Genomic DNA, 26801 nt, shown 5'->3' on the forward strand with positions numbered 1-26801 from the left:
ATTCTCTCTTGAAAATGGGTTTTGCCATTTCTTCCTTGTCGTAGAGTCAAATGCAAGAACCCCTTCCCTAACAGTACTTTGGGCACATCCTGCCAAGTCTGAATTGCAGCAATTCAAGAAGACAGCTTAACCTTACTTGCAGAGTGGCAGTTATGTCTAGGTAATAAATACTGGCCTTGTAATCAATGTAGAAGTCCCATGAACTAGTACTAAGTGCACACTTCCATTTTGGGTATATTATTTGATGGTGACTTTACTGTCGGATGGTCTGCCTGCAGAGAAGCACTTTTCCCATACCCATTGACCCTATTTTTTTCACTTTTTTTTGGGTAACAACACTCCTTTTATTGCATGCATGCTATTAGGTGCATGGTGTCATGAGGTAGGTGGTCAAAATTGTGCCAGTAGCCATTTTTGAGTTTGCCTTGGTGGCTTAAATGAAAATGATGCAAAACACAGTAAGAAAATCGGAGCTGGAGTCGACCATTTGACCCTTCCAGCCTGCTGCACAATTTCTGTAATACAATCATCAGCTAATTTTCTGTCTAAACTCCATTTCCCTAGTAAAAATCCATCTGTCTGAGACTTCCCTGTTTTGTTTAGTTCCTGCCATAATATTTTGGTCTAATTACCCAATCAACTTCAAGTAAGTCCCCCCCCCTCCCAACCCCAGTCAGCATGCTTTCGTTCTTTCCACACTTCACTGTATGAAAACTGAAGATTGTCGTGTAGTCTCCAACTGCATTTCATTCTTTCCGAAGACATTTAAACGATTCAGTGACTAGGATTTTAAAAAAATGTAATGCACGATTACCTTCACTACTTTGCAGCATAATTATAAGCTGAAAATTGACTCTGAGCAAAAATTATTGTGCTGTTGTTTTTGCATATGTATCTGCATAGCTTTTTATTGTCATCTGAAACATTGCTGTGCAGATGCCCATTATTGACACCCTCGTTAACTTACAGGCTTCTCACCCAGAATTAAATCAAATTTAGAATATTCGTCTGAATTGTTCTGCTCCTTACCTCTCCAATCCTCTTCATCTTTGAACCTACTCTAATCTATTGCGTTAGAGCGCACCTACCTTTTGCTAAATCTGTTGGCCCTCCTATTTGTAACGTCTGGTTCACAACTCTGTTTCTCCTCTCTCTGTATAAAAGCTTTCTTGAAACTTCTCTCACAAGAAAACTTTCATTCAGCTGTCTTTAAATTCTCACGTGGACTCATTGCGCATTCTTTGCAAAGTGCATTGGATGATTTTTCAATTGTGAAAGTGAAATATAAATGGTACAAGTCAAGTAAATTACTGTAGCGCTTATGCTGAGAGGAAATTCACTAGCTATTTTGTGTCAGCCGTAGCTGAGTTCAAGGCACTTTCTCAAGGTCCAAGATTCCCCGCTCCAGTTTAGACAGAAAACTGAAGGGTGGTACTCCAGTTCAGCAGTGATTGTTGGATCCTTTTGATGAAGTGTTAAATAGATGCCGTATTGACCCTTTCAAATGGATGTAAAAGGTTCCATTATGTTATTTCAAAGAAGAGCATCAGTGTTATTCCTGGTGTCCTGACCAATATTTATACCTCAATCCATACCATAAAAACTGAACATCTAACAATGAACACATTAGTTTGTGAGATCTTGCTGTGCTCAGAAGTACTTTGTTGGCTGTAAAGTTCTGCAAAGCATCCAGTTGATATAAGAAGCTCCACATTTTTTTTTGTAAAAACATCATTCAAGGGATGTGGACATTACTGGCTTCAAGTAGAGAGTATACCATCCTATGTCTGATTTGTGGAGTCAGGAAGTCAGTTACTCACTGATGGATTCCTACCCTTTGACCAGCTGTTGTAGGTGTGCAGTACTTGTGTGGCTAGTCCAATCTAGTGTCTGATCAATGGTTTCCCCCAGAATGTTGATAGTGGGTCATTGAGTGGTAATGCCATTAAATACCAATGAAAATCAAGGGGGAGCATTAGATTTGGTTATTACCAGAGACCTATGTGATGTGCATATTACTTGCCACTTGTCCAGATTTTGCTGCATTTGAACTTTGAATCCTTCAATGTTAGTCAATCACTTGGGGGCAGTTAACTCAGTTAGCTGGCTTGCGTGTTTGTGGTGTAGAGTGATGCCAATTACTTGGGTTCAATTCCTGCGCTGGCTGAGGTTTCCATGAACATTTGTCCTTCTCAATGTCTCCCCTTGCCTGAGGCATGGTGACCCTCAGGTTAAACCACCATAGTCTAGCCCAGTGGTCTAGTAAGACTATGCTAATTTCAGCACCTCAGCGTGATTTTGACATGCAGCACAGTAATGGATTAGCAAGTTTTGAGATGATTTGTAGCTCAGATTGAGGTTCTGGATGTAGGTTTGCTCGCTGAACTGAAGGTTCATTTTCAGATGTCATCATACTAGGTAATATCTTCATATTCCGAGGAAATAACCTTCGTCCAGAGGCTCACTGAAGATGTAACCTAGTATGGTGATGAAACGTATGAAAATGAACCTTCCAGCTCAGTAAGCAAGCCTACATCCAGAAATGGATTGGATGGAAGCTCTGCGCAGCAGACGGTAATATAAATGCCTAAACAGTTTCCTGACAAGGATCAAAGTGTTTGTGAGCAGAATTCCAGTGGTGCACAAGTGGAATTGCTACGTGAAAGACAAGTTATTGCTTTAGGTCAAAAAAGATTGTTTAATCATGAAAACTCTGACCACAGGAATAGTGGTTGCATTCTAAGTGTCAGAGCAGGTTTCCACAGTTTCTGAAAATACATTAATTCCAGTTTAAGAACTTGACTGTGTGTGAAGGAATATAGAGTCATAGACATGTACAGCATGGAAACAGACCCTTCAGTCCAACCCATCCATGCCGACCAGATATCCCAACCCAATCTAGTCTCATCTGTCAGCACCTGGCCCATATCCCTCCAAACCCTTCCTACTCATATACCCGTCCAGATGTCTTTTAAATATTGTAATTCTATTAGCCTCCACCACTCCCTCTAGCAGCTCATTCCATACACGTACCACTCTCTGTGTGAAAAAGTTGCCCCTTAGGTCTCTCTTTATAGCTTTCCCCTCTCACCCTAAACCTATGCCCTCTAGTTCTGGAGTCCTCTACCCCATGGAAAAGACTTTGCCTATTTGCCCTATCCATGCCCCTCATAATTTTGTAAACCTCTATAAGGTCACCCCTCAGCCTCCAAAGCTCCAGGGAAAACAGCACCAGCCTGTTCAACCTCTCCCTATAGCTCAAAGTCTCCAATCCTGGCAACATCCTTGTAAATCTTTTCTGAACCCTTTCAAGTTTCACAACATCTTTCCGATAGGAAGGAGACCAGAATTGCATGCAATATTCCAACAGTGGCCTAACCAATGTCCTGTACAGCCGCAACATGACCTCCCAACTCCTGTACTCAATACTCTGACCAATAAAGGAAAGCATACCAAACGCCGCCTTCACTATCCTATCTACCTGCGACACCACTTTCAAGGAGCTATGAACCTGTACTCCAAGGTCTCTTTGTTCAGCAACACTCCCTAGGACCTTACCATTAAGTGTATAAGTCCTGCTAAGATTTGCTTTCCCAAAATGCAGCACCTCGCATTAATCTGAATTAAACTTCATCTGCTACTTCTCACCCCATTGGTTCATCTGGTCAAGATCATGTTGTAATCTGAGGTATCCCTCTTTGCTGTCCATTACACCTCTAATTTTTGTGTCATCTGCAAACTTACTAACTGTGTATCTCTTGTGTTCGCATCCAAATCATTTATGTAAGTGACAAAAATAGAGGACCCAGCACCGATTCTTGTGGCACTCCACTGGTCACAGGCCTCCAGTCTGAAAAACAACCCTCCACCACCATCCTCTGTCTTCTACCTTTGAGCTAGTTCTGGATCCAAATGGCTAGTTCTCCCTGTATTCCGTGAGATCTAACCTTGCTAATCAATCTCCAATGGTGAACCTTGTTGAACACCTTACTGAAGTCCATATAGATCACATCTATCACTCTGCCCTCATCAATCTTCTTTGTTACTTCTTCAAAAATCTCAATCAAGTTTGTGAAACATGATTTCCCATGCACAAAGCCATGTTGACTATCCCTAATCAGTCCTTGCCTTTCCAAATACATGTATATCCTGTCCCTCAGGATTCTCTCCAATAACTTGTCAGGCTCACTGGTCTGTAGTTCCCTGGCTTGTCCTTACCACCCTTCTTAAAAAGTGGCATCACGTTTGCCAACCTCCAGTCTTCCGGCACCTCACCTGTGACTATCGATGATACAAATATCTCAGCAAGAGGCCCAGCAATCACTTCTCTAGCTTCCCACAGAGTTCTAGAGTACACCTGATCAGGTCCTGGGGATTTATCCACCTTTGTGTTCCAAGACATCCAGCACTTCCTCCTCTTGCAAGATGTTACCATCTATTTCCCTATAGTCTATATCGTCCATATCCTTTTCCACAGTAAATACTGATGCAAAAGACTTGTTTAGCATCTCCCCCATTTTCTGTGGCTCCACACAAAGGTCACCTTGCTGATCTTTGAGGGGCCCTATTCTCTCCCTACTTACCCTTTTGTCCTTAATGTATTTGTAAAAACCCTTTGGATTCTCCTTAATTCTATTTCCCAAAGCTATCTCGTGTCCCCTTTTTGCCCTCCTGATTTCCCTCGTAAGTATACTCCTACTTTCTTTATACTCTTCTTCTAAGAATTCATTCGATCTATCCTGTCTGTACCTGACACATGCTTGCTTCTTTTTCTTAACCAAACCCTCAATTTCTTTAGTCATCCAGCATTCCCTATACCTACCAGCCTCTCCTTTCACCCTGACAGGAAAATACTTTCGCTGGATTCTTGTTATCTCATTTCTGAAGGCTTCCCATTTTCCAGCCGTCCCTTTACCTGTGAATATCTGCCCCCAATCACCTTCTGAAAGTTTAGATTAGATTAGATTAGATTACAGTGTGGAAAACAGGCCCTTCGGCCCAACAAGTCCACACCGACCCGCTGAAGCGCAACCCACCCATACCCCTTACCTAACACTACAGGCAATTTAGCATGGCCAATTCACCTGACCTGCACATCTTTGGACTGTGGGAGGAAACTGGAGCACCCGGAGGAAACCCACGCAGACGCGGGGAGAATGTGCAAACTCCACACAGTCAGTTGCCTGAGGCGGGAATTGAACCCAGGTCTCTGGCGCTGTGAGGCAGCAGTGCTAACCACTGTGCCCCCGTGCCTAATACCATCAAAATTGGCCTTTCTCCAGTTTAGAACTTCAACTTTTAGATCTGGTTTATCCTTTTCCATCACTGTTTTAAATCTACCGGAATTATGGTCGCTGGCCCCAACGTGCTCCCCCACTGACACCTGAGTCATCTGCCGTGCCTTATTTCCCAAGAGCAAGTCAAGTTTTGCACCTTCCCTTGTAGGTCCATCCACATACTGAATCAGAAACTTTTCTTGTACATGCTTAACAAATTCCTTAACACTATGGCAGTCCCAGTCTGTTTGAAAGTTAAAATCCCCTACCATAACTACCCTATTATTCTTGCAGATAGCTGAGACCTCCTTACAAGTTTGTTTCTCAATTTCCCTCTGAATATTAGGAGGTCTATAATACAATCCCAATAAGGTGATCATCCCTTTCTTGTTGCTCAGTTCCACCCAAATAACTTCCCTGGATGTATTTCCAGGAATATCTTCCCTCAGCACAGCTATAATGGTATCCCTTATCAAGAATGCCTTTCCCCTTCCTGTCTTTCCTCCTTTTCTATCCTTCCTGTAGTATTTGTATCCTGGAACATTAAGCTGCCAGTCCTGCCCATCCCTGAGCCGTGTTTCTGTAATTGCTATGATATCCCAGTCCCATGTTCCTAACCATGCCCTGAGTTTGTCTGCCTTCCCTTGCATTGAAATAAATGCAGTTTAATTTATTTATCCTACCTTGTCCCTGCCTGCCTCTTCTGTTCTCAACTGTTCCAGTCTCAGACTGTCCTCTTTCCTCACTATCTCCCTGGGTCCCACCCCCCCCCCCCCCCCCCCACCCCACCACAACCTTACTAGTTTAAATCCTCCCGTGCAGTTCCAGCAAACTTCCCTGCCAGTATATTAAACTCCTTCTAATTTAGGTGCAATCCGTCCTTCTTGTACAGGTCACTTCTACCCCAAAAGAGATTTCAATGGTCCAAAAATGTTAATTCTTCTCCAGCTCCTCAGCCAGGCATTCATCTGTTCTATCCTCCTGTTCCTGCCTTCATTAGCTCGTAGCACCAGGAGTCATCCAGCTTGTTGGGTAATAGAATTTTGAACTTAAAAATGAAAATTAAACTGAATGTAGAGGTTTTAAGGTGTTTGCTTATAACAGGCAAATTCATAGAATCAGAGAATTGTTATAGTGCAGAAGGAAATGTTTGGCCTATTAGGCCTGCACCTGTATTGTCTCTATTTCATTGTCTTGAATGAAAGGCTGAATCTTTTTTACGCTTGTCTTTTTGTTGAAAAAGAGAATTATGCGTATTTATTCTTGGACTGTAGTATTGCTTCATTCCAATGTATGTTTGTGATTTTACATATGATCTGTTTTGTACCCTTAATTTTGACTACCTTGATTTAGCCTGGTTGATTTTGTTTCTCAAGTTTTTTGCCCAGTTTTAACTTTGTAGAAATTGTCATGGATCCGGTAGTTTCACATCTTCTGATTGTTGAGACAGATTTGAACTGAAGAGGGAAATTGCCTCTGAATTCTGGGTGATCATCTAGGGTGATAGAAACTGGTTGAAAACACTGTAAAAGGTCGCAGATCAATCCAAACTCAGTGGTTACTTGATGATTCCAGTGCAATACAGGCAGGCTGAAGAAGACAGAGACTTAGACCCCTAGAGTTGCTGCAGCTGTCACTGTTATTTGAAGATAACATGGGTGAATCTACACCATTCAGACTGAGTTGAGGAGGTTCTGTAGACATTTGGTGAAGACTATTTTTTTGTATTCATTTGGTGTAGGGTTCATTGACTGGGCCAGCTGTTCTTGCCCAACCCAGGTTGCCCTTCTGCAGGCCTGGCGTCAACTGTAGGTCAGATCTGATAAGGGCGATGGTTTCCTTCCCTTAATCTTAAGGTCATTAGACTTTATAAATTAAAAATTCTACCATCTGCCATGGCGGAATTTGAACTCTGGGTCCCCAGAACATTACCACCATGCCACTGCCTCTGCCACATGTGCCTCGAATCTAGGTTGTTTACCTGTTGCTCTGAGCTGAGGATCACGTTAATTTCTGGAAGGAGAGGGACTGAAATTCTTTCTGTTGAAGACAAAATTTTTGAAGAAATTTTGTAACTGAGGTTTAAAGTCAATATTCCAAACAAACTGCTAAACCAATTCATAAAATATACTTTAATCGTATCTATCATTTAATGTGTTTTATAGTTGTTAATTAACTGTATTTCATCTGCTAATTCATGTTTGACTTGCAATAAGTTTGGGCTTCAGAGTACAGTTATAGAGTCATAGAACCCTACAACACGGAAACAGGCCCTTCAGCCCAACTCATCCATACTGACCAGATTTCCTTACCCAAGCTAGTCCCATTTGCCTGCGTTTAGCCCATTATCCTTTGAAACCTTCCCATCCATGTACCTGTCCAAATGTCGTTTAAATATTCTAATTGTACCCGCCTCTATCATTTCCTCTGGCAGCTCGTTCCATACACGCACCACCCTCTGTGTGGAAAATGTTGCCTGTCAGATCCCTTTTTAAATTTTTCCGTTCTCACCCTAAACCTCTAGTTTTGGACTCCCCTACCCTGGGGCAAAGTCCTTGGTTATTCACCTTTATGTATTCCCCTCATGATTTTATAAACCTCTATAAGCTCCCTTTTAGTGTCTTACTCTTCAGGGAAATAAGTCCCAACCTATCTATCCCCTCCTCATAACTCAAACCCTCCAGTCACTGTAACATCCTTGTAGGTCTTTTTGAATCCTTTTCAGTTTAGTAGCATCCTTCCTATAACAGAATTGTATACACTATTCCAAATGTGCTTTTGCTAATGTCTTGTACAGCTGTGACATGTCATAACTCCTGTACTCAATGCTCTAAGCAATAAAAGCAAGTGTGACAAATTCCTTCTTCACCATGTCTACCGGTGATGCGACTTTCAAGAAACTATGTACCTGCACCCTTAGGTCTCTCCGTTGAACAACACTCCCCAGGGCCCCACCATTAATTGTGCAAGTACTGCCCTGGTTTGTCTCACTAAAATACAACACCTCGCATTGATCTTCATCTGTCATGTCATGGCCCTTTGGCCCAGTTGATCAAGGTCCCAGTTTATTGCAAAGATAATGCTTTCTGTATAATGTATTTTACTCTCAGAATAAAAGGAAAGTAAAAGTCTCCTGTTTAAACTATGGAGTCTTGTTGCTTCATTCTTTTAGTAAATAATTGGGATTTCAGACTTTTAAAAACATTGCTGGTCTTTACCAAATTCAGAACAATATTTATTCCAGTATGTCAATTTTTGCAATAATTTTAGTTCTACTGTCTTTCACAAAAATTCTAGTTTTTCATATTTACTTTCAAAAAATAAAATATCTTTACTCAATTACTAATTGCTTTTCATATTTGTTGAAGACATCCAATGACTACCTCACTTTTCCTTTATCTATTTGAAACAGGAAAGTGTTACATAAAAGACATGTTTAATTCAGTTCTATTGTGTTACAGCGTTTGGCTGGGAGACTGAATAGCACCTGTATATTTGTAAATATAAGCTGCAGGTACGAATTGAAAGTTGTTTGGTGTTCTTTTTTCTTCTTGGAGGAGGAAAAACTTGAATTGAATTCCAAGCCTCTAAGCGCTTGAGTTTTTGTGCATTAACATGTAGTAATGCATTCTATGGTGATTCTATAAGGACTGTACTTAATAAATGCAATTCTGTTAGTGATGCAGGCAATCACACAACACATTCCAGTCAGGAACTTCTGCGGCAGAATGAAGTATGAATCTTTTAATAAGCATAGGCCCTTTGAAAGAGTAACCTGTGGGAATGTATTGTATGTCTGTTTTACTTCTTATTTATTATATATTTTGTTACCGAGTAAACCAGCTGTGAATCTCAATAGACGCTTCATGTTGGTTTGTGCCAACAAATAGCTGCCTTGGATCCCTCAGGCTGTTGAAGGAATAATGCATAAGACAAGGCATTTTTGTTATTTGTTCTAAAAAATAATGAGAATACTTTAAGAAGGACGAGACAGGTATTTTTCTGGGTGGACAGCATTGCCTTTACATGATTAATATGCACAGCAAATCGTGAGTCGGCCCTGATCTGAAACCTGCTCTGTGTTAAAATTAAGTTGAAGGTCCTTCTGGATGCATCATGATGTCAACGATTGATGAAGATGACTGGGTATTATTTTTATTTTGTTACTCACTTCATATCAGATTGTCAATCATGTGGAAGCAAAAACAACTGACTGTTTTGAAGAATTGTCAGCAATGATTCTAATGGTTATCTGCTGTTTTACTTTTCAGGCACTTTTGAGCTGCAAAGGTGTTGAAGTAATTTATTAAACCCAAGTAATTTTTTTTATGTTTGCACATAATGACTTTTAGTGCTCCTTTTTCATGGCTATTATGACCTATCTAAATTGAAATTCGCTTAATTCTAAACAGTTCATTCTAAAACATAGAACATTACAGTGCAGTACAGGCCCTTCAGCCCTTAATGTTGCACTGACCTGTGAAACCAATCTGAAGCCCATCTAACCGACACTATTCCATTATCATCCCTATATTTATCCAATGACCATTTAAATGCCCTTAAAGTTGGTGAGTCTACAACTGTTTGCAGGCAGGGCATTCCACACCCTTACTAATCTGAGCAAAGAACTTACCTATCACCCCACAATTTAAAGCTATGTCCCCTTGTGCTAGCCATCACCATCCAAGGAAAAATGCTCGCACTGTCCACCCGATCTGGTCCGCTAATCATCTTGAAGGTCTCTATTAAGTCACCTCTTAACCACCACCTCTCTAACGAAAACAACCTCAAGTCCCTCTGCCTTTCCTCATAAGACCTTCTCTTCATACCAGACAATATCCTGGTAAATCTCCTCTGCACCTTTTCGTATGCTTCCTATAATGCGGTGAGTAGAAGTGTGACCACCTTGAGACCATCAACATGCACTTGAGCTCCTTCCTTGTCATGGTCTAATGGCTGGAGCAGCTCAGGTGGACTAGTATACAAGTTACTGAGTATACAAAATAATAACATCTTTATAAATACTTCCCAAACAGATTTTCATATTTGAATGCTATCTGTATAATAGATATTGATATAATACAAGAACATTGCTTATATACTGAATGTTGCTGTGCTGCTTTATTGCTGTTTTGCTTTTGTTGGCATCTGGTGACATGTAACTTTCCAAGTGCTAAAATATGAGTTGGATGGGAAAGTAGTTTGGGATCAAATTGTTTGGAAAGAAGATCATCCGCAGCAGTGCAGAATTGGTGTAGAAATTGAGCACTAAATATGCCAAGGAGGTGGAAATTGCCAAAATGTGCACCAGTGAGCCAGGCAGCAACAGAAACTGTACAAAGAAATACACAAACTTAATGGAATTTATTGAAACTGAAGCTGGAGTCCAGGATCTGTTCAGCATATTGCAACTAGTCGAGAGGAACGATGTGACAGAAGAGGCGCTTCGTCACCACCTAGTGCTGAAACTCTGCAGAATCCAAGTGACAGTCCACTGTTTACTGCATGTATTTCAGTGACGAAGCAATGTTCACATACATACTTCTAATTCGAAGTTTCACTGTAACTCGTGAGATAAGAATTTTTCCAAAGTTAAGATTTTGCTGGCAGGGCGTGTCTGTTATAAAATGTTAATACTTTATTTGCAAATCACACCAATTGAATTAGGAGACTTGTTAAAAGTTTGCTCCTTTTAGTACCTGTAGCTTGCAACTAAATTGACATTGCAATACTAAATGGAATGGGACAGGAATATGAAATGGCTACCGGGGCATCATTGTGAAATGTCTTCCAGCCTATCTGGAAGACTAAAGTTAGAAATTAACTTCTAATGTTCTGGGCAGACTATGCCTTGAGTTTTTTTTTTCAATACTGATAATGGGAAGTAGAAATGAGACTTCATATTCTGGTAAGATTCATGAAATTGACCTTACATTAATGAAACACTGGTGAAATATGACTGTTTCATCTCAAAAAGGAGTGACTGCAAGGCAATCTTTGAGGTATTTAGGATGATAAAAAGGTAGATGCATAAAGGTACTTCAAATAACAGTTGGAATAGACTGCGGGAGTGAAGGCAGAATCCTTAGAATTATTGACAAAATGATTGGACGTTTCATAAGATTGCAGGAGTTTTCTCGACTTTGAATGAAGATTGTATTAATAGCTTTCTTTATCTGTATTTACCACGGGATGGATGATCCCCATAATAAGTGGAGATGATCCTATCTCAACATTTTTCATCAATTTGCATGATGGTGGATTCTACATCTGAAACATGTCAAATTGCTTATTGAGCTTCAAGTACAATGACTTGCTTAAAGCGAATTGACTGCAAAATAGATTCCATTTTTCACTGAGCAGCATCCTGAAAATAGCAGGGAGATGAATGACCAGTTAATCAGAAGATTACCTCACAGTCACTTATTTTAAAGATGAAAATACGCATATTTTACTGGCATTTAGTCATACTTCAAATATTTGACACGAGGTCAATCTCATGACTCTAACTTGAATAGAAAGTCTCATTTGTGCCTCCAGTTATCAAACCTGAACACAGAACTCAGGGCATGGTCTGGCCAGAGCATTAGCAGTGAATTTATAACTTTAGCCTTCCAGCATGGATGGAAGAAATTTCACCATAATTCCTCCTATTGACAATTCTTTTATTCTTGTATCAATATTTTGCATTTCATTTTGCAATGCTAACAGTCATAATTTAATTGTAGGTACTGAGCAGCTCTGTGGGGCAAATGTTTTAACATCATTCTCTTAATTCAGTTGAAATAAATTACAAGTACAGCAATAACATTTTATGTACAGTAGATAGTTGCTGCCCATCCAACCTTTAATCTTGCAATAATTCAACTATCAAGATTTAGAATGGGAACTGTTGATGTAAACACCTTTTGAATGGACGTATGTATGTTTTTACAAATGCAGAGTTTATAGCCAGATCTTTTTAGGACATCTGTCTAAATTAAGGTGAAATGGTGTTATGAATGGGATCATGTTGATCTGCCTGAATTCAGCCTGATAGCAAGCTTGGGTGGTTTCGTGATTAAAGTTTAAAGGAAATCACTGATTTACTGGAAGAAAGTGCAAGATAGTGAAATGAATAGACAATGCCAGAGCATCTGTGGCTATGGATATACTGATACTTTCCAAGTCTCTCAGGGATGTATTAATGATGTCAAGTTTTCTAGTATTTTTACTTTAAACTGACTACTTATTTCCAAAATAAGAAGAAGTTGGGGCCTAGGCGATAAATAATTAATATTTCTACCTGAAGTTTAAAAAAAATCTGATTGACATTGTCATGGAAACGTGCTTTGAGAGGTTAGAAATTCATAACAAAGCTTTGTGGTATTAGGTTGTATGGTTTTTTTTACAAACTATCCCTGTAGCTCCGAATCAAGGGGTTCTGCAAAATCTTGAGCGAGAGAGGCAGCCAGTTTTATAGCTGAAGTAAACAAAGTGCTGTCTTAATTATTCACCCACACAGAAGGTTGGTGGGAGCTCTCTGAAGAGCCCAGGGTTGTGAGAAATAAAACAGAATGGTAACGTTCATTTGGTTTTGTCTAGAAAGAGTAATCTTCAGGTTTACCTCACTGTAAAAGCCAGTTCTGGGATTAGAAATTAACCAGATAAAGGAAAAGGGAGGCAGGCCTTTGGGAGTGCAGCATTTGGATATTAGATTAGATTACCTACAGTGTGGAAACAGGCCCTTCAGCCCAACAAGTCCACACCGACCCTCTGAAGAGTAACCCACCCAGACCCATTGCCCTCTGACTAAAGCACCTAACACTATGGGCAATTTAGCATGGCCAATTCACCTAAACCTGTACAGTTTTGGACTGAGAGGAAATCAGCGCACCTGGAGGAAACCTACACAGACACTGGGAGAATGTGCAAACTCCTCACAGACAGTCACCCGAGGCTGGAATCGAACCTGGCTGACTGGTGCTGTGAGGCAGCAGTGCTAACCACTGAGCTACCATGCCGCCCCATCTTTGCACTGATTCTGGAGACCAAAATGTTCACTTAGGTACAGAGCTTGATAATATTAGTGTGCAATTGTTAGTTGTGTTAAATGTCACATTGGAGATTTTTTCTATAGCTTGAAATATAAGCTCCCTGCAAATGTAATTTTTGCATACTGTCTTTTAGTGTCTTTACTCTCCCATCAGGAGGGAGAGGGACACAGCAAGCCAGGCAGCATCAGGAGGGAGAGGGACACAGCAAGGCAGGCAGCATCAGGAGATGGTGAAGTTGACATTTGGGTGTAACCCTCCTTCAGGACCGCTTAAGTTCTGACAAAGGGTTACACCCGAAACGTTGACATCTCCACCACCTGATGCTGCCTGGCTTGCTGTGTTCTTCCAGCCTCCTGCCTGTCTAAGTTTCACAAATGGAGCAATTTGGAGTGTGCCAGAGGAGAAAGAAACATGAGTTTCTGCAGCATTCGCAGTTTGTTTCATGATTCTTCCCTAGTCTGTATGAGTGTATTTGCATATCATTTTGATTTGATAGAGGGCAAACTAATCCTTGGATAAGAGTTGAACGCAGGTTATTTATTTGAGTAAAGGTCTGCACTAATGGAACAAAGTAGAGGCAATTAATATTTTAAGACCATAAGATATAGGAACAGAATTGGGCTATTCAGCCAGTCGAACCTGCTCCATCTTTAGATCATGGTCGATATATTTCTCAACCCCATTTGCCTGCCTTCACCCCATAACCCTTGATTCCTTTATTAATCAAGAACCTATCTATCTTTGTCGTAAATAAACTCAATGACTTGTACTCTGCTGCCTTTTGTGGCAATGGGTTCTGCCTGATATTGACTGTAATGTTCACATTTTTAAGCTAGGTGCACAAGTGAAGTGTGTAGAAGTATGGAATGATTCATTTTGATTAGAAAGGACAGGGAAAATCAATGTAAGATAACCGGATAATTCAAAATGGTTTGGGGGCGGGTGTATAGAAGTGAACAACCTGGATTTAGATGTGCACAGCTCACTGAAGGCTGCAGCCTGGGTTGAGTGCTCAGTTAATTCAATGGATGGGATTGTGGACTTGAAAAAAAGAAACACAGAACATTTGGCATAGAAGTGTACTGATGTACCTTCCATATTCATGGACATCACAAGGAAAGGAAAGCATGTCCAGTGTGGTCAGAAAGCCATGTCATTTTTAATGCAAGTGTTTTGACTGCAAGGGTGCTCAATAAACAGATTCCGATCACCACTGAAGGTTCTGATCAATCTATAAAATATAAATATTTGCACATTCTCCCCGTGTCTGTGGGTTTCCTCTGAGGGCTCCAGTTTCCTCCCTCAATCCAAAGATGCGCAGGTTGGGTGAATTGGTCATGCTAAATTGCCCATAGTGTTAGGTGCATTAGTCCAGGATAAATGTAGGGTCGGGGAGTGGGTTACTGTCTGGATGGTCGGTGTGACTTGTTGGGCCGAAGGGCCTGTTTCCATACCGTAGGGAATCTAATCAAATCTAAAAACTGGCTCTGTGAGGTTGATAAATAGTTTATGACTATTATAAAGGTGAGAAATGGTCTGTGACTGTTGGGATAATGACTGCAGAAGGTGAACATGAAGTAAATGTAAAATGTCAGAGAGATAACAGTGAATCATACAACATCATAACCTTCACAGGTCTGAGGGAATTGGCTCAACAGATCGAAAACTGAAGCCTTCAAACATAAGCTCAAGGCTATATGGTGGAACCATACTCGTGCTGAAAGGTCAAATTATTGAGAGCCCGAAGCAGTGACAAAAACAAAGATCTAGAGTTCCAGATCATGAATAACAAGCAAAAACTACCTATCTCAGCTGGTGCGCTAGCTTGGACTGGTAACCCTGGGTGAAAAGCAATTTTCAGTGTGTCACAGCTCACTAAGCCACTAACTGTGGAACAAATCCTAGAGAAGTACAATGATATGTTTTACAGGTTTAGGATATCTTCTTGAAGAATATCATCTCAAAGTAGATTAGTGTGTAAAATCAAGTCGGCACCTGCAGAGGCAAATTCCAGCTGTCCTCCAAGGTTAACCTGAAAGGTGAGATAAAAAAAAAGCTGGAAAAGAAGGGAGTAATCAAGGAGGTGACAACTCTCACAAAACAAATGATCATCATGATTGCAGTCAAGCAACCTGGGAATCTTTAGAGTATGCATCAACCTAAAAGATCTAGATGAAGTCCTGAAGAGATCATGTTAACCATTGAAAGAATTTTGCCACAACTTGCAAAAGCAAAACTCTTCATTAGCCTCGATATGAAGAAAGTTTCCTGATGGTGTGAAACTAGATGAAAGCAGCAGCTTTCTAACTACACTCTGGGTGTTGTTCTGGTGATACATTTGGGTCCTTCTGAGAGTCCAGGAGAGCATCAATACAGTCAACATGAGAGAAAAGATACTGGTGATCTTTTCAGAGTGGAGGTTTTCATGGATAACCTGCTGGTTTATGAATGGGGATATACAATGGAAAAAATCATTTCTGAACACAATCAAAATCTTGTGTGACTGCTGACTTGCCACACAAACCTGAAGTTGGACAAGGAAAAAAATCACACTTAAATAAACCTGCAGGACATATACTGACAGTAAAAGGTCTAAACCTGGAGAAGGTGAGATCTGAAGCAACAAAGTGGCAACCAACAGATGTAAACACACTGCAAAGATTTGTTGGATTCTATCTGGCAAAATTTTTGCCCAGTTTGTCCTTGGAGTGTGAACCATTCACCCCCAACTCAGGACACCACACACAGACTGGGAAAGTGCATCTGGCCGCTGCTCGTAGACATTTTTGTAACTATGCACTTGGAAGAGGCAAAGTGACAGTTGATTCTGATCACTAGCCACTTCAAAGCATTTTTCTCATTCTGCTACTGTCTGCTCCAAAGCATCTGTAAAGACCATTACTCCAGCTTCAGAGATGCTATCTAAATGTGACATACAAGTGAGTTCCAAATCACTGACATGTTCTTGGGAGCATCATCTCCTGATGAAGAAAACATAGAATGATGCAAGATAGTATGAACTGTTCAAGATTCAATACAAAGCTATGAGTGTGATTGAATCTAACAGACAAGTGTTTTGTTCAGATCAAGCTAACCATTCAACAGAATGCAGCTAAAGTGTTGCAGAGCATAAAGATTGAAGAAAACAGTCTGAAAGCATCATAGACATTTTTGTGGCCACAAGCATATTGGGGATAGAGAGGAATGGTGCATTGTTGAAAGAAAGTGGTCATTATCTTCGAGGAGTTAAGAACAGAGATGCTAAAATACCTTCAAGCAAACCACTAAGGAGTTAAGTTGAGTCTGAGGAAGGTAAGCAAGTGTTCTACAGGCTAGACATGAACAGTGATATGAAAGACAACACTGGTCAGTGCAGTGCTTGTAATGAATGCCAAACACATCAAGCTGGAGAGTTACTGATTACCCATGACATCCCAGACACCCCCTGAATGGACCTGGGAGTAGGTTTTCCACTCTTGCAGCAGCTTGTCATCGTAGACGAGTATTCTGGGAGGTAAAATAGCTGATTTGAATGGCTCCTGGTAAGATTGTAGAATGCCTAAAAGAACAGATTGGTCATAGATTCATTGCGTCCTACTGCACAGAAACAGACCCTTCAGCCCAACTCATCCATATGGACCAGGGATCCGAAACTGAATTAATCTCATTTGTCAGCATTTGACCTGTATCCCTCTAAAACTTTCCTATCCACGTATTTGTCTAAACGTCTTTTAAATGTTGTAATTGTACCCTCCTGTACTCTCTCTCCTCTGGAAGCTCCTTCCATATACGCACCACCTTCTGTGTGAATAGGTTGCCCCTCAAGTCCCTTGTAAATCTTTTCCCTCTCATCTTAAACCTGTGCCCGCTCGTTATGGACACCCTTGGGATAAGTCCTTGGCTATTCACCTTATCCAAACCCCTCATGATTCTATGAACTTCTAAAGTCGCCCTTCAACCTCCACACTCCGAGGAAAAATGTACCAGCATACCCTTATAACTCAAACCTTTCAGTCTCGGTAGCATCCTTGTAAATCTTTTTTGTACCCTTTCCAGTTTAATACCATCCTGCCTATAGAAAGGCAACCAGAACTGTATGCAGCATTCCAAATATGGCCATACCAATGTCTTGTAGAGCTGTAACATAGTGCCAACTCCTGTACTCAGTGCTCTGACAAACAAAGGCCTGACCTGCTGCGCTTTTTCGGCAACACATTTTCAGCAAACATACTAAATGCCTTCTTCACTACCCTGTCCATCTGTGACCCCACTTTCAAGGAATTGAGTACCTACATCCCTCCATCTCTCCATTTGACAACACTCCCCAGGACCTTACCATCAACTGTGTAACTCCTGCCCTTGCATTTATCTGAATTAAACTGTTACGACTTGCTAGTCATTGAGACAAGTGATAATGGCACTCTGTTCATAAGGGAAGAATTCAATCACTTCATAAATAATTGGAAAATTCAAAGCCATACACCATCTCCACATCAGTCAAAGAGAGGTTGAGGTGCTAGTGAAATCCTCAAAGGAACAATTACCAAAATCAAGCAAATACAGATGTGAGACAATAGGGTGTAGGTTTCTCGGTGAACTGTAGGTTTGATATCCAGACGTTTCATTACCTGGCTAGGTTACATCATCAGTGGCGACCTCCAAGTGAAGTGAAGCTGTTGTCTCCTTTCTATTTATATCTTTCTCCTGGATGGGGTTCCTGGGGTTTGTGGTGATGTCATTTCCTGTTTTCTGAGGGGTTGATAGATGGCATCTAGATCTATGCGTTTATGGCGTTGTGGTTGGAGTGCCAGGCCTCTAGGAATTCTCTGGCATGTCTTTGCTTAGCCTGTCCCAGGATTGATGTGTTGTCCCAGTCGAAATAGTGTTTTTTTTTCATCAGTGTGTAGGGCTACGAGGGAGAGAGGGTCGTGTCTTTTTGTGGCTAGCTGGTGTTTGTGTATCCTGGTGGCTAACTTTCTTCCTGTTTGTCCTACGTAGTGTTTGTGGCAGTCCTTGCATGGAATTTTGTAGACGACGTTGGTTTTGTCCATGGGTTGTACTGGGTGTTTTAAGTTTGTTAGTTTTTGTTTGAGACTGTTGGTGGGTTTGTGTGCTACTAGGATTCAGAGGAGTCTTAGTAGTCTTGCTGTCATTTCTGAAACTTCTTTGATGTATGGTAAGGTGGTTAGGGTTTCTGGCTGTGTTTGGTCTGCTTGTCATGGTTTGTTCTTGAGGAATCTGCACACTGTATTATTTGAGTATCTGTTCATCTTGAATACGTTGTATAGGTGGTTCTCCTCTGTTTTCCAAAGTTCGTCTGTGCTGCAGTGTGATGTGGCTCATTGGAAGTGTTCTGCTACAGCTTTGTTTGTCTGTGTTGGGATGGTTGCTGGTGTAGTTAAGTATTTGGTCAGTGTTTGTCGGTTTTCTGTATACACAGGTTTGTAGTTCTCCGTTGTCCGTTCTTTCAACTGTGATGTCCAGGAATGCAAGTTTGTTGTCGGTTTCTTCCTCCTTGGTGAACTTTATGCCTGTGAGGGTGTTGTTGATGATGATAAATGTCTCTTCTATCTTGTTTCGTTTTGTGATGACAAAGGTGTCATCTACGTAGCGGACCCAAATTTTTGGTTTGATGGTTGGTAGGGCTGTTTGTTCTAGTCTTTGCATTACCGCTTCTGCTATGAATCCTGATAGCAGAGGTCCCATGGGTGTGCCGTTGATTTGTGTGTAGACTATGTTGTTGAAAGTGAAGTGGGTGGTGAGGCACAGGTCCACTAGCTTCATGATGTTTTCGTTGGTAATGTGATTGATGGTGGTTGGTGTGTGTGTGATGGTCTCTTCTAAAAGTGTGGTAAGTGTTTCCTTTGCCAGGTTGATGTTGATGGAGGTGAATAGTGTTGTTACATTGAATGAGATCATTGCTTCCTCTTCCTCTATTTTGGTGTTTTGATTTATAGGAATTCCTGGGTGGAGTGGATGGAGTGCTGTGACTCTTCTTCTAGGTATTTCAGTCTTGCATGTAGTTCTTTGGCCAGTCTGTAAGTTGAGACAATCCTTCTATGTAGTTATACATCTACTGAAAGTGGGAAGGCATATGATAACTAGTATTGTGCTGAAGCTGGTAGTAACAGGCGTGGATGCCAAAATGAAGTTGAAATAACAGCCAAATTTCATACATTGCCAAACCATTGCTAAAGTTGAGTATTGGGGAATCAGTCAGGATAGCAACCATCAGGATTTAACAAGGGTCAACCCCAATGGTAACTTGTGACCTGCATATAGCAGTTGTCACCTTGATCGTGGAAGTGAATGACCAGATATGCCATTGCAACCACAGTTACTTGCCACAGCTTTTGGAGTTGATCCTTTAATGCAAATGGCCCATCAGGAAAATGTGAACCTTTCAACTGGAGACCGCAGATCAACTATCAGTCCCAGTGTCCACAGCACTCCAACATCAGAAGTGGAACAGCAGCAATAACAAATGACACAAGAATGGTACCCACTGGGAAGGAACATTACTCACGTGAACAGCCTATGATCATGGACGTGCATATTTTAACAAACTGGCATAATTTAAAGATTGTTGATAATGCATTTACAGAGAATGATAAGAATAGCTAATTGCTAATTATTCAGAACAGTTGAGTGCAGAAATAGTTAACTATGGTAAATCACAATGTAAATGATAGTGTATGCATTTTTAAAAAATTTTCTTCATGCAAAGGGCAATGTTTGAGATAGAAATGAAATATTGTACTAATGTTTATTACTATTGTGTTTTCTGGCTGGTTATGCTTATGTGACCTCTACCACAGCAGGCATCATTTTACAGACAGTACAGTAAAGACATCGTACAAGTCAGGCTGTTGTCCTTCAAGCTTGCAACATAGAGATTATAATAAACCATTTTGAGACAGTAGATCCGTTTAAACTGCATCATTGCATCCAGTTCTGGGCATCCCATTTCCAAAATAAATTTGGAAGCAGAGTAGATGTGGAGAAGTTTCTCATTAATGGAAGATTGAGAACTAGAGGTCCCCGATTGAAGATGATTAATGAAGGAGCCAACGGTGAAATGAGGGAAAATACTTACGGAGTGAATGGTTATGATTTAGAATACATTGCCTGTGTGTGTGGTGGCCACAAATTCAGTCATGACTTTCAAAAGAAAATTGGACTGGTGTTAGACAGAGTTAGACTGAACAGAGAGGATGTGGGGACTACTATGGGGAAGGGCTGGAGTGGGTACAAGAAGAGAATTGAGGTTGGAAAACTTTAGAGTGGAGATTTGGTCTAGGTGAGTTGCTTTTGCCTAGAGCCAACACACAATTTGATGGGCTGAATAAGCTCCTTCTGTGTTGCAACCGTTCTCTGATTAATGGATTTTATGAGCAATGCTTAATGCAGCACTGCTGAATGCTGTTCTCTCCTCCAAACATTGGCCAGGAAGATTTTTGATCTCCAGAAAGCAGAGTGGGAGATAGGGGCATTGAAAAAGATGGAAGGAGCTGTGTGTATACAACTCCCTGATGCCACCATTTTACTGTTAGTGGGTCTGAATATGGAGGGAGAGCCTGCCTGCTCCAAAAGGCAAGCAACCAGTTTATTTAGTAAATCCCCAATTAGGTGCCATATTGTTAGCATTTTGCTGATGGTGTAGTAAGTACCACCCCTACTCCACCCCACCTGCTTCTCCACCTCCTGATGCTGCCTGACTTGCTGTGTTCTTCCAGCCTCCTGTTTGTCTACTTTGGATTCTAGCATCTGTAGCTTTTTTTTTTGTCTCTAACCTAGAGGCAGCCTCCCAGTCACCGTTCGATTGATCAGAACAAAGAGGAGGTGCTACCCAAGGAGGGCAGCACCTGTGACCCAACAACATTCCCAGACAGGGTTTGTCCTCCAACTCTTGGTTCTCTGAATTTTCTTTGAACTGTTATGAAAAACTGAACAAGATTGTGAGAACTTTATCAACAGCATTCTGTAAAGATTATAATTTTTGTAGCAGGTATTTTTAAGACCAATAAAGTGTTGAAAAATGAAATAATTAAGAAATTGTAGAACTGGATCCATCACCTTGTTAAACAGTAAAGCCCAGGTTGCACAGTGAGAATCCACCAACCTTTGCTGTAATGGCTCCACTTGATCAGACGATCTACCATTCTTTCTTCGAAGTGCTAAGACTGTTCAGAAAGGAATATTCTCATTAATGACAAAAGAAAAGCACCACAGTCCCAAATGGCAAATTTATCAAAGCATTTGTACCCAACTAGAGTCCCTTTGGAAAGTTTAGCTAATTTGGGAGCCCAGTTTAAAATGTTTATAGTTAATGAAATGGCAAAATTTGAAGGCATACCTTAGCAATGCTTTGAAGCGACCCTCATGAATGCTTTGCGCTGAAGTGTTCACTGTGATTGAAAAGATGCAGAGTATCATGACACCTTAGATTTTGGCCAAGTAGGTGTATAAATCCTGCCTTGAATTGGTTTTGATGAGATAGTAAATGAAACCACATTTCCTTTCTCTGATCATGCTAAATTTTCTTTACCCCGGGTTAATTTTAGAACAGGTGTATGAATTAATGAAAGACGCACTAATAGTAGAAATCTTTAAAATGTAGTGACATGTTATTACCTAGCAATTCATCTAATTGAGAAATTATTGGCAGTTAAAGGGTCTTAAAAAGCAAAGCTTTCTTTTGCATTATGCATTTACTCTTTTCCCAAACAACAAATGTAAATCTATTTAGCTTTAATTACTGCCATTGTTTCTGTTGGTGAAAATGCAATTCCAGATGACATTTGAAGCAGAGGAGTGAATGCCGTTCAATTGAATTTTTATTCAACATTATAAATAAAAGATACCTAGAACAGTAAACATGCTGGATCAAGAGAACCAGTTTTCATGTTCTCTGTCAAGGGTCATTGTAAGTTGACTGTATAGTCCTAATAGTTCTTTTCTGTAATAATGTACATATTGAATCATGGACTAATGCTGTAAATCCCACTTGCAGGTTTTCTGAAGTGTTTCAATTTTTATATGCATTAAACAAATTTCCAATAAACGCAGTCACCAGTAGAAATATTTTAAAGCAGAGATCTAGATGCTGGAAATCTGAAACAGAAATTGCTGGAGAAAACAGTTAACGTTTCCAATCCAGTGACCTTTTCCGACAGAAATAAATTTTCTGGGCTGAGAATGTTGCTCTATGAGGAGAGATTAATTAGACGAGGCCATATTCTCTTGAATTTAGAAGAGAGAATTGTGAGAAGAATAGAAAGGTGATCTGGCTGAAATACTTAATATCTTATGGAGCTTGACAAGACAGGTGCTGAGAAAATGTTTCCTGGCTAGGAAACTGGAATAAAAGTTTGCGGTTTCACAATGTGAGGACAGGTACTGAGGACTGAGGTATGAAGGCGTATTGACTCTGATAGATTTGCATTAAAACAGGTGAATATTCCAAACTCTACATTCTTGTGTGAATATCTTTTATACCTTGACTTTTCCAGTTAAGTTGCTATTGTTTCAATTCCATATGGAATGTTAGATTCCCTTTCAGCCATGTATTTAAAGAAGAGAGCATGGAAATAACTAGGTGAAGTGCTAACATAGTTAAAAATAACAAGAATTGTACAGCATCTCTAACAACATATTAAAGATGGTCAAGTTGCTTCACGTGGATATAATGAACAGAAATTGACTTTAGGCTTAGGGAGGAGACAGGATATAGCTTTAAAATGTTTGGCCATAGAGATCAGTTTTAAGTTGAGTCTAAAAAATGAGAGGTGAAGGGGTTTCAAGAAGAAATTCAGAGTTTGGGATCTAGGCATGTGAAACACTGTTTGAAAAATTTGGACAATGGATGTGGGAGAATATAGTGTGTTGTGGGCTTATCACTGGGCAGAATTAATATTCCCATAGTCATTTTACTTTGAGTTTAGAGAAGCTGTCCAAAGTATTGCTATCTTATTATCCTGGGTGTTTGGAATATACTCTGGGCAATTTGTCTGCTTGCGATAAATTACTGAACTGCAAAGCTGAAATGGCACCTTCTGATTGTTCATCTTTTATTTTTGAGGTAACCAGACTTTCCTTGACAGGATATTTGTTGCTTGTCAGAAATGAGAAGTTATAACAACAAAAGAAAATTCAAGGAATATTGGATGATTGAGTGAGATATTAATTAATTTTTTAAATTCACCCTTGGAATATGGGTATTACTGGCTGGCCAGCATTTATTACCCATCCCTAGTTGCCCTTGAGGGTGGTGGTCAGCTGCCTTTTTGAACCACTGTAATCCACATCCTGTAGGTTGACCCACAATGCTCTTTGGAAGAGAATTCCAGGACTTTGACCAAGTGACCATGAAGGATCTGTGCTATATTTCCAAGTCAGGATGATCAGTAGCTTGGAGGGGAACTTGAAGGTGATGGAGTTCATATGTACTATCTGCCCCTGTCCTCCTTGATGGAAATAGTTGTATGTTTGTAAGGTGCTGTATGAGGATCTTTGGTCAATTTCTGCAGTGTATGTTGTAGATGATGTGCACTGCTGCTACAGAGCATCAGTGGAGGAGGGAATGGATGTTTGTGAAGGTGGTTCCAATCAAGCAGGTTGCTTTGTTCTGGATGGTGTCAAGCTTCTTGAGTGTTGGAGCTGCACCCATCCAGGCAAGTGGGGAACATTCCATTCCTGACTTGCAGATGGTGGAGAGGTTTTGAGAGTTAGGTTTTGAGATAGTTGCCGCAATATTCATAGCCTCTGACCTGCTCTTGTAGCCATTGTGTTTATGCGCCAAGCCCCTTTGAGTTTCTGGTCAATGGTAACCCCCAGGATATTGAAGTGGAGGATTCAGTGATGCTCATACTATTGAATCTCAAGGGGTGTTAGTTAGATTGTCTCTTATAGGAAACAGCCATTGCCTGGTATTTATGTGGTATGAATGTTACTTGCCACTTGTCACCCCAAGCCTGGATATTGTTCAGATATTGTTGCATTTGGATGTGGACTGCTTCAGTAACTGAGAAGTCATGAATGATGCTGAACATAGTGCAGTCTTTGGGAAGCTTTCCCACTTCTGATCCTCTGTTGGAGGGAAGGTAAAAAAAAAATAGAATTTACGTTATTCAGTTTATAACTGAGCAAACAATAAGCCCATTGTGGCTTTGGAAAAGGATTAAATTTAGACAGAAGCTAAAGTACTATTTTTAAATTAATATAGATGTTTTCAATATCATTGTATTTTAAAGTCATAGTCATGGAGATGTACAGGACAGAAACAGACCCTTTGGTCAACTCATCCATGCCAACCAGATATCCCAACCTAATCTAGTCCCATTTTCCAGACTCGTTTTGTTGAATATTTTGAGAATATTTCTATTAGCCTGAGATGGGAAGGAACAGTGAAAATCATCCAAATAAAATAGATATTCTGTTTTTATTATCAGACCTCCGGGTAATAGTTAAAGAATCTTTACTGGAAAATTTAAGAATGATTTGGCCTTGCTACTGACTGAAATGACTTCTTTATTTATTTTATTATATTTTTACTGTGTTCCTTTAGGAACCAGCTAGAATGATTGCTATTTCAGTGGCAGGAGGAATAAAATTTAATTAAACAAAGGAAACACTTACAGGAACACTTTCCAGTCAAGGGGGCAGTGTAAAACTGGCATGTTGTCTAAATTCTTTGATAATTGAAATCATTTGACTGTCATGTGGGTAGACAGTGGGAAACGGCATGGCTTTTACAGGCAGATGGTTAGAACTTGTATAAGTCATAGTAAGATTTGTACTAATGCTTTAATATTGCCTTAAAGCAATTTTGGAAGCCTGTTGAAGCAAAACTGTTAGGTTTAACAAGTTGGGTCATGGTCATGCAACCTGTGTGCACTTTAGAACTTTTCTCCCCAGTTTTTCCTTGGGGCTAATAGAGGACAGATATAGATAAACATTTGTGCACAAAGCTCCTTTGTCACTGTCTGCAGTGCAACCAACAGCAAGACACAGTGTAGCTTCAGTCTGCTGACTGCCCACTTCTAGGTTTGCAATCTGTGTTGTTTCAGTGTAGCCAACTCTCTGGTGTTACTGCTCACTGATGCAGTCAGTATTTGCATGCATTGAAAAGGTTTTGGTTGTGAAGCTTGAATATTCTCTGAAGTCAACCTTTAGGGAAATTGGTTTTTGAATAGCATGTTTTTTTCTGCAAATAAAGGGAAAAAAAAAAGACCTGGCATTAAATTTTATAAGAAGTACTAGTTAAACAGAATGTCTAGTTCTTTGTTTTGTCAATTCAAAGGAGGTTCCTGATTAGATATGGAAATTAATTAGCAAATTTGAATTTTATTATGAGTGACAAGTATTTGATTCCTAGTTTAAGCCTGACTCCTGAGAAGTGAGGCAGCTTGCCTGTTTCCACTCCTTTGTAGTGAGCTTTCTGTTCTTTTGACAGCAGTTTGTATGCATGTAGCACCTTCACAATATTAAAATATCCCCAGACACTTCATCCGAGCATTGATGAACAATGCTGAGCCACATAAGCAGGAGGTGGATATTAAGGAACAACTTGAAGAAAGTGAGGTGAAGAGGTTTAGTGAGGGGATTCCAGAGATTAGAAACATACACAACTGCCCTTGGTGGAGCAATTAAAATGAGGGATGCTTAACTGGGCAGAATTAAAGGAGGAGCTGACTGTTTGAAAAGCAGTTCTTAGGGAATCTGAGAATAATTCCAGATAGTAAGATTAAATTTGCTTTCCTGGCAGAATGTAAGAAACCTGAAGTTGGCATTGTGGGAAGGAGAATTGTAGCTGGACAATCGCTTAAGGAAAACATTGTTGAGCATTTGTCAGCTACCTTGTACAGCATCTGATGATTGCAGCTTGTATCCTGATCATTATACATAAACTTAACCAGGACAGCCTGTAGGTGTAGATGTGTATCTTTTAAGCAACAAATCTCATAAATTTTCAGCATTCAACTGTCAAAATCCATCATGCTTGTCAGCTTGTAACTCTGAATCATGGAGGACTACCAAACTGAGTTAGAAATCAAATCCAGTATGCCCAGAAAGGTTGGCACAGCTGTCTACCCATAACAAATATCTTCCCATATATTTTCTTGCCCTTTTGCCTCCATGTAGACTAAGTGAGCCTATTAAGATGAATAATAGTGCTAAACAATTAGTAATAGGCTGAAATGAGTAGTGTTCATAATGGGAACAGCACTGATTGGGCACTGGCTCAAAGGGCTAATGAGCCTATTCCTGATGCCTTGTCCAAGAGCACAAAGGGAGATGTGAAGAGGCTAAATGGGCACTTGTGTTTATCTGCTTGACAAATTAAATGTAGAGGAGATGTTTCCTCTTGTCGAGCAAGCTAGAATGAGAGGTCACAGTTTTAGGATAAAGGGTAGCAAATTTAAGAGAGATGAGAAATTTCTTCACTTGGAGGGTTGTGAATCTGTAGAAATCACTGCCCGAGAGTGTG

General features: G+C 40.3%; 1 protein-coding gene across 7 annotated transcripts in view; it reads left to right on the top strand.

The window, feature by feature from the left end:
• The window catches only part of LOC140496238 (microtubule-associated serine/threonine-protein kinase 4-like), a 475527-nt gene that overhangs the window by 79440 nt on the left and 369286 nt on the right, over positions 1 to 26801 (top strand). The gene's annotated exons all lie outside the window — the stretch shown is intronic.

Source organism: Chiloscyllium punctatum, chromosome 2, assembly GCF_047496795.1.
Source record: "Chiloscyllium punctatum isolate Juve2018m chromosome 2, sChiPun1.3, whole genome shotgun sequence".
NCBI lineage: Eukaryota > Metazoa > Chordata > Chondrichthyes > Orectolobiformes > Hemiscylliidae > Chiloscyllium > Chiloscyllium punctatum.